The following is a 9,136-nucleotide window of genomic DNA, read 5'->3' as shown; positions in this document are numbered from 1 at the left end:
AAAGCGAAATGGACCGTTACTCGGTTGTTGAAACTCTACAACTGCGACGAACAGGAGACATGGCTAAACGGCAACGTTCGGCTTGTTAAAGCCTTTGGTTTGATCCTCGTCTGTCAGAAATTATCTCTTTACTTATTTTAATTAAATACTGGACCCAGTGGCCTGATAGAAAAACTAAACGGATAGAGGGGGACTGTAGGGGGCGTTTCGCTGCCCGTTTGGATCGGGATGATCTCCAACTGCGGGGTGAGTGAATGCAGTTCCATTCCACCACCATAACCCTCATAGGAGCTGTGATACTCAGTCAGAATGTATAAACCAACACAACACCAGATGTGACTTCAACAGAATGTTTGATTCCTGTGTAGGTTCCTTTGGTTCCGAAACAAAGCTCGCTGTAAAGGTTCCCCACACCGTCCTGGAAAAGAACGACGAGAAGAACTCGAGAAAGTTCGATTTCTTCCTGCTTATTTTCTTTTTTTATCTACGCGTGTTATATGTCGGGTAAAATGTTTCCTCTGGAGTTTATTGGTCCTACCCAAGTAAAGTGTACAGTGTGTCCCGCAGCAGCGCCTCAGTCCGCCGTCACAGCCCAGTTCGGCGCTGTCTGTCTGCAATGGGTTTCCATGAGTTACCACTGAGGCTTATTCGGCCTGGTTATACAGCTGTAGCATAGATACTGGTTAGTTTATAAGTGTTGTATTAACTTTATGTGTGGCTGCCTCTCTCAGCGGGAGGTCAGAGGATCGTTGGCTTTACCGTTGCTTCTGTGTCCTCTCTCCGTCCCTCTCCCGCACTGCATTCTAGCGAGGCTGCCCGCTGCCATCACCCAGCAACGCTGCTGATTAGTGATGTGGCGCCCGAGGCCGAGCCGGCTCCATGTGCCCATTCATTTATAACAACGTATTATTATTATTATGGGATATTACCATCACCTGGCAAAAGGTTCTTATCAACTGTATAAATATTGGTGCTAACCATAGAAATTAGCTTCTGTGCCAGGATCGATTTCCAGACACTATTGTGACCAACGACGGTTAAAGAAAAAAGAACCGCTCGGTTATGTTTTGCCTTCAGTTTAATTCTGTGCATTTCTAAGACATCAAATCACAACAAATGTCATATTGAAGGACTTTACAAGACAACTTGTCAAATTCATGTCTTGCTAAATAGAATCTAATTTCAGTACAGATTCATTCAAGTCTTTCCAATACAATCCAATGGTATAGTAACTTTAATTAAATTTAATCAAATTACATGTTGCCCAATTTGATCCTAATTACAATACTGTGTAAAGTGTGTTGATTATATAATGGGGACAGGTAAAAAGTTGTCAGTCTAAGGAAGCCCAGCTGATTGCATGGAGCAAGCATGTGGCAACAGAAATGAAAGGAACCTCCAACAGAACCAGCCTCACTGTTTACAGTCATCTGCTGCTTTCTTATTTGTTTTATTTATCTAACAAAGGGGTAAAATTCTGAAAATTTGAAGTTTAGTATATTACTTCAGTCAGTGTTGATATCAAACATATGGGGCTACAAAACATTTCTTTATTATCATTGTGTAGCAGTAAGAGTCGGGTCTTGCCGGTGATCCGAGCCAAATGATCAGGATCCGGGAATGACAGCGAAATTACTATAACTACTCCCGGCTGGTTCTGTTAATACGGCGCGGAAGTACGTTATCTCGGGGGCCTTCTGGTCCGCATCCAGACAATCCACCTCTGCAGTCTGTTAGGGACACCGCTGACATCACGGTACACAGAGTACTGCCTCGAGTGCTCCGGTACCAGCGTAGATCCGTCTCTTCTCGGTGTCGTTGTAACGCTATACGGCCGTTCAGAGACACTTCAGCACAGAGCTGCGTCTGTCTTTTCCAAGTGTCACACGTCAGCCGTCTCATCTGGGAAAAATATTGCGATGCGTTTCCGGAAAACAGGACGAGGCTGAACCTCTTTAACCGTGAAAGCAGAGCCTTGCAAGAGTATTGCCACAGTTCGTCACCTGACCAAAACAAACGTCACTGGATTTTTATTTGGGTTCTTCTCTCCCCTTTACTCTGATAACACAAAATAATTGAGTGCAAACAACTTCCTTCCGAAGTTGAACTAATCATTAAGTGAACCCCAGATTGTTGTGCTTTATTCTCAGTATAAATACAACGCCTCTATGAAGGCTTTGGAGGTTTGTTAGAGAACATCAGTGAAGACCAAAGAACACAGCAGGCAGGTCAGTGAGAACGTTGTGGAGAGTTACGTCATAAAACAATATTCCAAGCTTTGAACAACTCCTTGAACACTGTTCAATGCGTTGTTTGAAAATGGAAATAGTATGGCACAACTGCAACCCTACCAACACGTGACCGTCCACCTAAGCTGATGGTTCGGGCAAGGAGAGGAATAATCAGAGAAGCAGCCAGCTGCAGATTTACAGCTCAGATGGGAGAAGCTGTGGACGGGATATGATTCCATAAATCCACACTGTGAAACATGCTGGTGGCAGCATCAGGCTGTGCTTTTTTTTTTATCAGCAAGGACAGAGAAGCTTGTCAGGAGTGATGGGAAGATGGGAGGAGTTAAACACAGACCAATCCTGTAAGAAAACCTCTTAGACATTGTAAAAATGCGCAGATGTTCGCCTTCCAACTGGAAAAGGACTCTAAACATACAGGACCGAAGCATATTGTGTTAGAATGGTCCAGTCAAAGTCCAGATCCAATTAGGACTCGGTGGTTGTGTTGAAAACTGAAGTACCACAGATGCTCTCCATCCAATGTGACTGAGCTTCAGTGATTAATGCATGTATTTATTGTATTTGTAAAACTTTAGAAACCATGTAGAATTTAGCTTCCACGTCTCAATTAAAGCACTTCTGTGTGTTGGTATATCACATATAACTCCTATAAAATACTGTAGAGTGGTTTATTGTGACATGTCAAAATGTAAAAACAAATGCAGGGGTATGAATACTTCTGGAAGGAGCTGTAAAAGTGTAAGAAGGGGGACTGATAAAGTCACAACACAGTCAGAATCAAACATACTGACAAATGTCTCAGTGATAGTGGACTCCCAGCTGAGTTCTAACATCCATAAAGTGAAACTGTTGCAGAAGAGCTTTGATATGCTTGTGGACCAATCAGAATCCACTGGGGCTGCTTCCTAGCTTTACAGATAATTTCTGAAATCTGTTTGAGTGTGTTTGCTGCAGCACAGCTATAAAAATCATCCCTGGCCATCTTGGCTTCCGGAAAGCTTTGAGGGTAGTCCTTTAAGAGCAAAGCGGAATGCCAGGGGAGCGCTGAGAGACCTGAGGAGGTCATGGGCGTCTGCTATATTTACCGGCTCTGTAACCTGATCCGCGGCATTCTGGACAGCAGTGCTCACACTATCTATCCTCTGGCTCTGTGGGTCCACAGTGTCCCAAGTAGCGCCCCTACTGCTTTCAGTCCATAGACCTGAGCGCTAAGAACAACAAGGGTGAGCCTTTTAAAACCCATCCTATTCTCACCATTCTTCCTCTTTTAGGTAACCTGCTTGGTTCTGGACTACCACTGGTCTTGTCTGTTTGTGCAGCTTTGGAATGATGTTCTATGAGGAGCCGGGCAGAGGGTTAGGGATAAAGTTTCAGAGGGTTCCAGATTTTTCTTGCATGTGTAGAAGAAAGTAGGAGGAAGCTGTTGTGTTGTCTGAGCTTTACAGAGAGCAACTTCCCTAGATTTGATTGTAGGATCTGACGTATCCTTTATCACTCTAATTGTCAAATTGTTATTTAAAGCTGAAAGTGTCTGCTGTGAAGTTAAGCTCCTAGCTGCTTCACTTCTCTATTTATAGGCCTAACAGGCAATCTGATGTTCCTCACACACTATATTTGTCACCCATGGAGATGTTTTCTGGCATGTTAGCTGTCATTCTGCGCATACGGTGCTATGAAAAAGGACCCACCCCACCGTTCAGATTTCTTCTGTTTTTGATTTTTCTTTTGTTGAATTTAAATGTTTCTGATCGTCAAACAGATTTTAATATCAGATAGAAGAGTGAAGATAAAGAGCAGTTTTTAAATGATCATTTCCTTACTTAAAAAAAAAACTGTTCTCCAAAGCAACCTGATCCTATTTGAGAAAGTAATTCACATGCTGTTAAATCTTGAATTAACAGGTATTAGCCACATTTCTTTGGTCCCGTTTCATTGGCCACACCCAGGCCTGGTTACCACCAGACCTGTAGAAACAAGACATCATGTCAACAGAACCTGTCTGACAACATAAAGTAGGCTAAAAGATTTCAAAAAGTAACACATTATTCCACAGGGACTCCAGAGAACCAGAGTGAGAGCTGTTATCCACCAATTGAGAAAACATTAAACATTGATGAACATTCCCAGGAGAGGTCAGTCTACCAACTTTACTCAGGAGTACATTAACAACTTATCCAGGAGGTCAACAGAAGAACCCAAACAACATCCAAAGCTCTGCAGGCCTCACCTCCCTCATTTATAGTCAGCGTTTATGATTCACCAGTAAGAAAGAGACCGGGCAAAAATAGGATTTATGGGAGAGTTTCAAGGCCAAAACCACTGCTGACCAAAAAGAACACAAAGGGTCATCACACGTTGGCCCAAAGTGTCTCAATACTCTTTAAAACTTTTGGGAAAATGTTCTGTGGTCTGATGAGACAGAAGTGGACGGTTCTGGCAGCTGCGTGTCCTTTTACATCTGATGTAAAACTATCACTGCGTTTCAGAAAAGGAACATCATACTGAGAGCAAACATGGTGGAGGTGGTGTGATGGCCTGAGGATGCTTTGCTGCTTCATCACATTGAGGACTGTTTGTAATTGCCGGAACCATAAATTTTCCTCTCTCTACCAGAAATATTTAAAGTACAATTCCTGCCCAACATTTTGGGACCATAAGCTCCAGGGTACTAGGATCCAACAGCAGGACAATGATTTAAAACACACCCTTTTGTCCACCTGGCTCAAAATAACCAATATTAAGGTTTTGGAGTTGCCTAGTCTGGACCTGAAACCAATGGAGATGTTTTCACAGCACTGTACAGCCCTTTCTGTTTAAATGCCATTTATCTCTTTCTGTGCTGCTTCGCTCTTTTCGTGGTATTTCTCTAGACTGTGATCGTGTGTGCAGACTGGTTTGACATGTGTGTGTGTTTTCACAGGGGTGATCTGTGTGTTTAAACTGTGGGGTGGCGACAGTAGGATGAGCTGCCTCCGAACTCACAAAGTCTGGGGGGACTGACGCACACTGCTACAAATACAGCAGGTAACAGCCTCACAAACACACGCCTTTACAGACTCAGCAGCGTCCCAGCTGCTGGTAACTCTCAGCTAGGGAGCTTCAGTCCCCTGATCAAACTGGCACCACTGGGTAAAAAGCCTTGTAATAAATTCATCTTTTATGGCAGTTGCATAGTTTCACAGTGAAAATATGACAAAAATCAAACGTTTTATTTGAGTGCATGATTAACCCTCTTTGTTTTCATTTCAAATCTCCTTGTATTTCAAGAACTCATGATTCATCGCACCCTAACAAGGTTCTTTCCTTCCTTCTTGGAAACAAAATGGGCCCACAGCACCACAGATCCCCCACCCACCCAACAGTGGTAAAAAAAAAAAACAACATTTAATTTGCATATTATCAGTAAGGAAAAAAGTATTAGTATGACTACTAAGAATTAATAGTTTTGAATAAAATCCTGGTAAGAATAATTATTGGTACTCCTTACAATTATTTTAAAATACATGCAAGTGAGGCATTTCTGTCATTCGTACTTCATTTTTTAAAGTTGATCAGAGTTTGTAGGAACTTCTAATTGGTCACCCATGACTCTGTTTCTATGGAGTTTAAATATGATGGGACACACAGAGACTACTTCTTTTAGCCGCTGACGAGGCCCCATATTTATCTTGCTTCTACACACAGTGAGCACAGTGGGGAGAACAATCTTCAAAGCTCACTGCTGGAAAGAATGGCATCTTGGGATCACCAAGATCCCATAGCAACCGTTAGACACCGTCTATATGGCAACCAGTTGTTTGGGAGTAATCCCAGGAAAAAGCCTGCCATCACTAATGTAATCATCTGGAGTTTGCTAAACTTTACTGAGACTTTAACCAGAACCGTGTGCTCTGGTCGAATGAGACTTATATTGGGCTTTTTAGGAATTAACACTCCAGCCAGGTTTGGGCTGAGAAAAGTTTGAAACTTTTTCCAAGCACTTTGTGATGACTGTTAAGTATGGTGGAGGATCTGTGATACTGTGGGCCTGTTTCTTTTCCAAACATGTGCATGGGATCATGAACTACCAGGAAAACCCTAAAGTATCTAAATATTCATGTACTCTAATAAAATGTTGGGTTATTTTGTCAGATTCTTCCTGTAACTGCGATAAACGCTTAACTTATTTTAAGGCTTTTCCAGATCTTTGCCAGGGGCGATTTGAATTCAGGAAACATTGCTAAAAGAACGTTTGTTGTATGCTTTCTGAACTCTGACTCATAAAAATGACTAAACCAGGAAGCTGGCGATTCACAGCACCTCCCTGTCAGTGGTTAGGGGTGCTGCTATGAATACATTTGCACCTTGTGAATAACAGTGTAATCAGATTGCAGCTCAGATGTTTTTATTATTAGTGAACATTAAAAATTATATTTAACAGTTTTGTTCAGGCACAGCTTACCACATCAGAATTGGTGTTAATTACAAGGGTTGGACAATGAAACTGAAACACCTGTCATTTTAGTGTGGGAGGTTTCATGGCTAAATTGGACCAGCCTGGTAGCCAGTCTTCATTGATTGCACATTGCACCAGTAAGAGCAGAGTGTGAAGGTTCAATTAGCAGGGTAAGAACACAGTTTTACTCAAAATATTGAAATGCACACAACATTATGGGTAACATACCAGAGTTCAAAAGAGGACAAATTGTTGGTGCACGTCTTGCTGGCGCATCTGTGACCAACACAGCAAGTCTTTGTGATGTATCAAGAGCCACGGTATCCAGGGTAATGTCAGCATACCGCCAAGAAGGACGAACCACATCCAACAGGATTAACTGTGGACGCAAGAGGAAGCTGTCTGAAAGGGATGTTTGGGTGCTAACCCGGATTGTATCCAAAATACATAAAACCACGGCTGCCCAAATCACGGCAGAATTAAATGTGCGCCTCAACTCTCCTGTTTCCACCAGAACTGTCCGTCGGGAGCTCCACAGGGTCAATATACACGGCCGGGCTGCTATAGCCAAACCTTTGGTCACTCATGCCAATGCCAAACGTCGGTTTCAATGGTGCAAGGAGGGTGGATCAGTGATGGTTTGGGCTGCCATATCATGGCATTGCCTTGGCCCAATACTTGTGCTAGATGGGCGCGTCACTGCCAAGGACTACCGAACCATTCTTGAGGACCATGTACATCCAATGGTTCAAACATTGTATCCTGAAGGCGGTGCCGTGTATCAGGATGACAATGCACCAATACACACAGCAAGACTGGTGAAAGATTGGTTTGATGAACACGAAAGTGAAGTTGAACATCTCCCATGGCCTGCACAGTCACCAGATCTAAATATTATTGAGCCACTTTGGGGTGTTTTGGAGGAGCGAGTCAGGAAACGTTTTCCTCCACCAGTATCACGTAGTGACCTGGCCACTATCCTGCAAGAAGAATGGCTTAAAATCCCTCTGACCACTGTGCAGGACTTGTATATGTCATTCCCAAGATGAATTGACGCTGTATTGCCCGGAAAAGGAGGCCCTACACCATACTAATAAATTATTGTGGTCTAAAACCAGGTGTTCCAGTTTCATTGTCCAACTCCTGTACTTCTGTTGCCATAATTTTCAGAAAGCATTTTCTGAAGCATTGAATTAGTTTGGATACAATGCTTATCTACAATTTCCAGCCTTGAATCAGTCTGACGTCTTTGTTGGGATGAGATGGTATTTGGCCCAATAGTTCATTTGAACAGGGAACTACAGAAGTCTCTGAACATTTAGGATCTGGTACATCAGCAGTAAAGTTCCAACATCTGCCCAAACTGTAATAAAGTTTCAGAGTAAGTCAAATGTGATGTGGTTAAAGCTTGTTATGTTTCGATTCTAAATTAAGCTAAAAAAGTTCTGATTTGGCTAGAGCTGTCTTACAGCACCAGGAACCTTTCCCAGGAACCAGAACTGTTTGGAAGCTGTTTTATCTTGTTTCTCTGTTTTCTTCACGGCAACCTGAGGGTTCCCCAAAGTTCAATTGGAGGTTTTTCATTGTTAGACACAAAATAAATAAACAAAACCAAATAAAAATAAAAACACTACAAATCCTGTTAAAATGTGTAACAGGAACAGATTTAAACCTAGTCTCATTTAAGGTCATGGAACTTTTGGGTGAAAAGTACCTAAAGCCTCTTTGGTTGATAACACTAGAACTAAGAAAGATGTGTTATGCAGACCTAGTGATTTTATTTGACATTTGTGGGCCACTTTTTTTGCGTAGCCATGACAAAACATTGTATCTGTGAGAGCTAAATGAACAAAGACTGGCCTAGCCAAACAATCAGCCATTATGAGCTATGCTGTCGCTTCCCATGATGGATGAAAAGTAACAAGATACTGCATTTCCATCTTTAGATGAACCATTTCCATCATAATCCAGGTGAACCAAACATACCAAATCCTCCAGCTACAGCAGGTCACTGAGAGGACTGACAGGCTGGAACGTTGTGTGAATCATCGACCTGAATCCTGATTTCAGCTGATGTCAGCAGGTCCAATTAAAAACAGGACTGGTTTTTTGTGTCGCAAAGGGCAGCTTCTTCAAACCTGAAGAATACGAATCTCTCATCCAAATGATCCTTACTTGAGGAGGTGTCAATATAAGTTGTTAGGGATGTTCTCTCTAATCTTCTGGACCTGGTAATATCCATCAGCATCAGGTAGTGGATCATAAGAGATCAATGAGCTTTTTAATTAGTAACTGAGTGTAAATGACCAAGTGATTGAATCAATGAATAAAGAATGAGGTCGGTGCAGCAGCAGTCACTGCAGCCCAAAGATCCTGTCCTCTCCACTGTAGTCACGGCTTCGTGCGTGAGTCACCAAGAGATGGGAGTAGTGATAAACGCTATTAGCCT

General features: G+C 42.4%; 1 protein-coding gene across 6 annotated transcripts in view; it reads left to right on the top strand.

Annotated features, from left to right (window-relative positions):
- usp2a (ubiquitin specific peptidase 2a) overlaps window positions 1–9,136 on the top strand; it is a 66,697-nt gene continuing 57,561 nt past the window's right edge. For 2 of the 6 annotated variants that reach the window (XM_047391570.1, XM_047391565.1), the window contains exons 1-2: window positions 1–246; window positions 5,173–5,276. The gene's annotated coding sequence lies outside the window, so the exon portion shown is untranslated. Of the gene's footprint in view, window positions 247–368; window positions 451–3,337; window positions 3,476–5,172; window positions 5,277–5,519; window positions 5,617–9,136 lie in introns of those variants that run through there. The other 4 variants (XM_047391568.1, XM_047391567.1, XM_047391566.1 and 1 more) reach the window with 4 other exon arrangements.

This window comes from Girardinichthys multiradiatus, chromosome 18 (assembly GCF_021462225.1).
Source record: "Girardinichthys multiradiatus isolate DD_20200921_A chromosome 18, DD_fGirMul_XY1, whole genome shotgun sequence".
Lineage (NCBI taxonomy): Eukaryota > Metazoa > Chordata > Actinopteri > Cyprinodontiformes > Goodeidae > Girardinichthys > Girardinichthys multiradiatus.
Note: the sequence above shows the minus strand (reverse complement) of the source record. Positions and strands in the feature narration are given on the sequence as shown.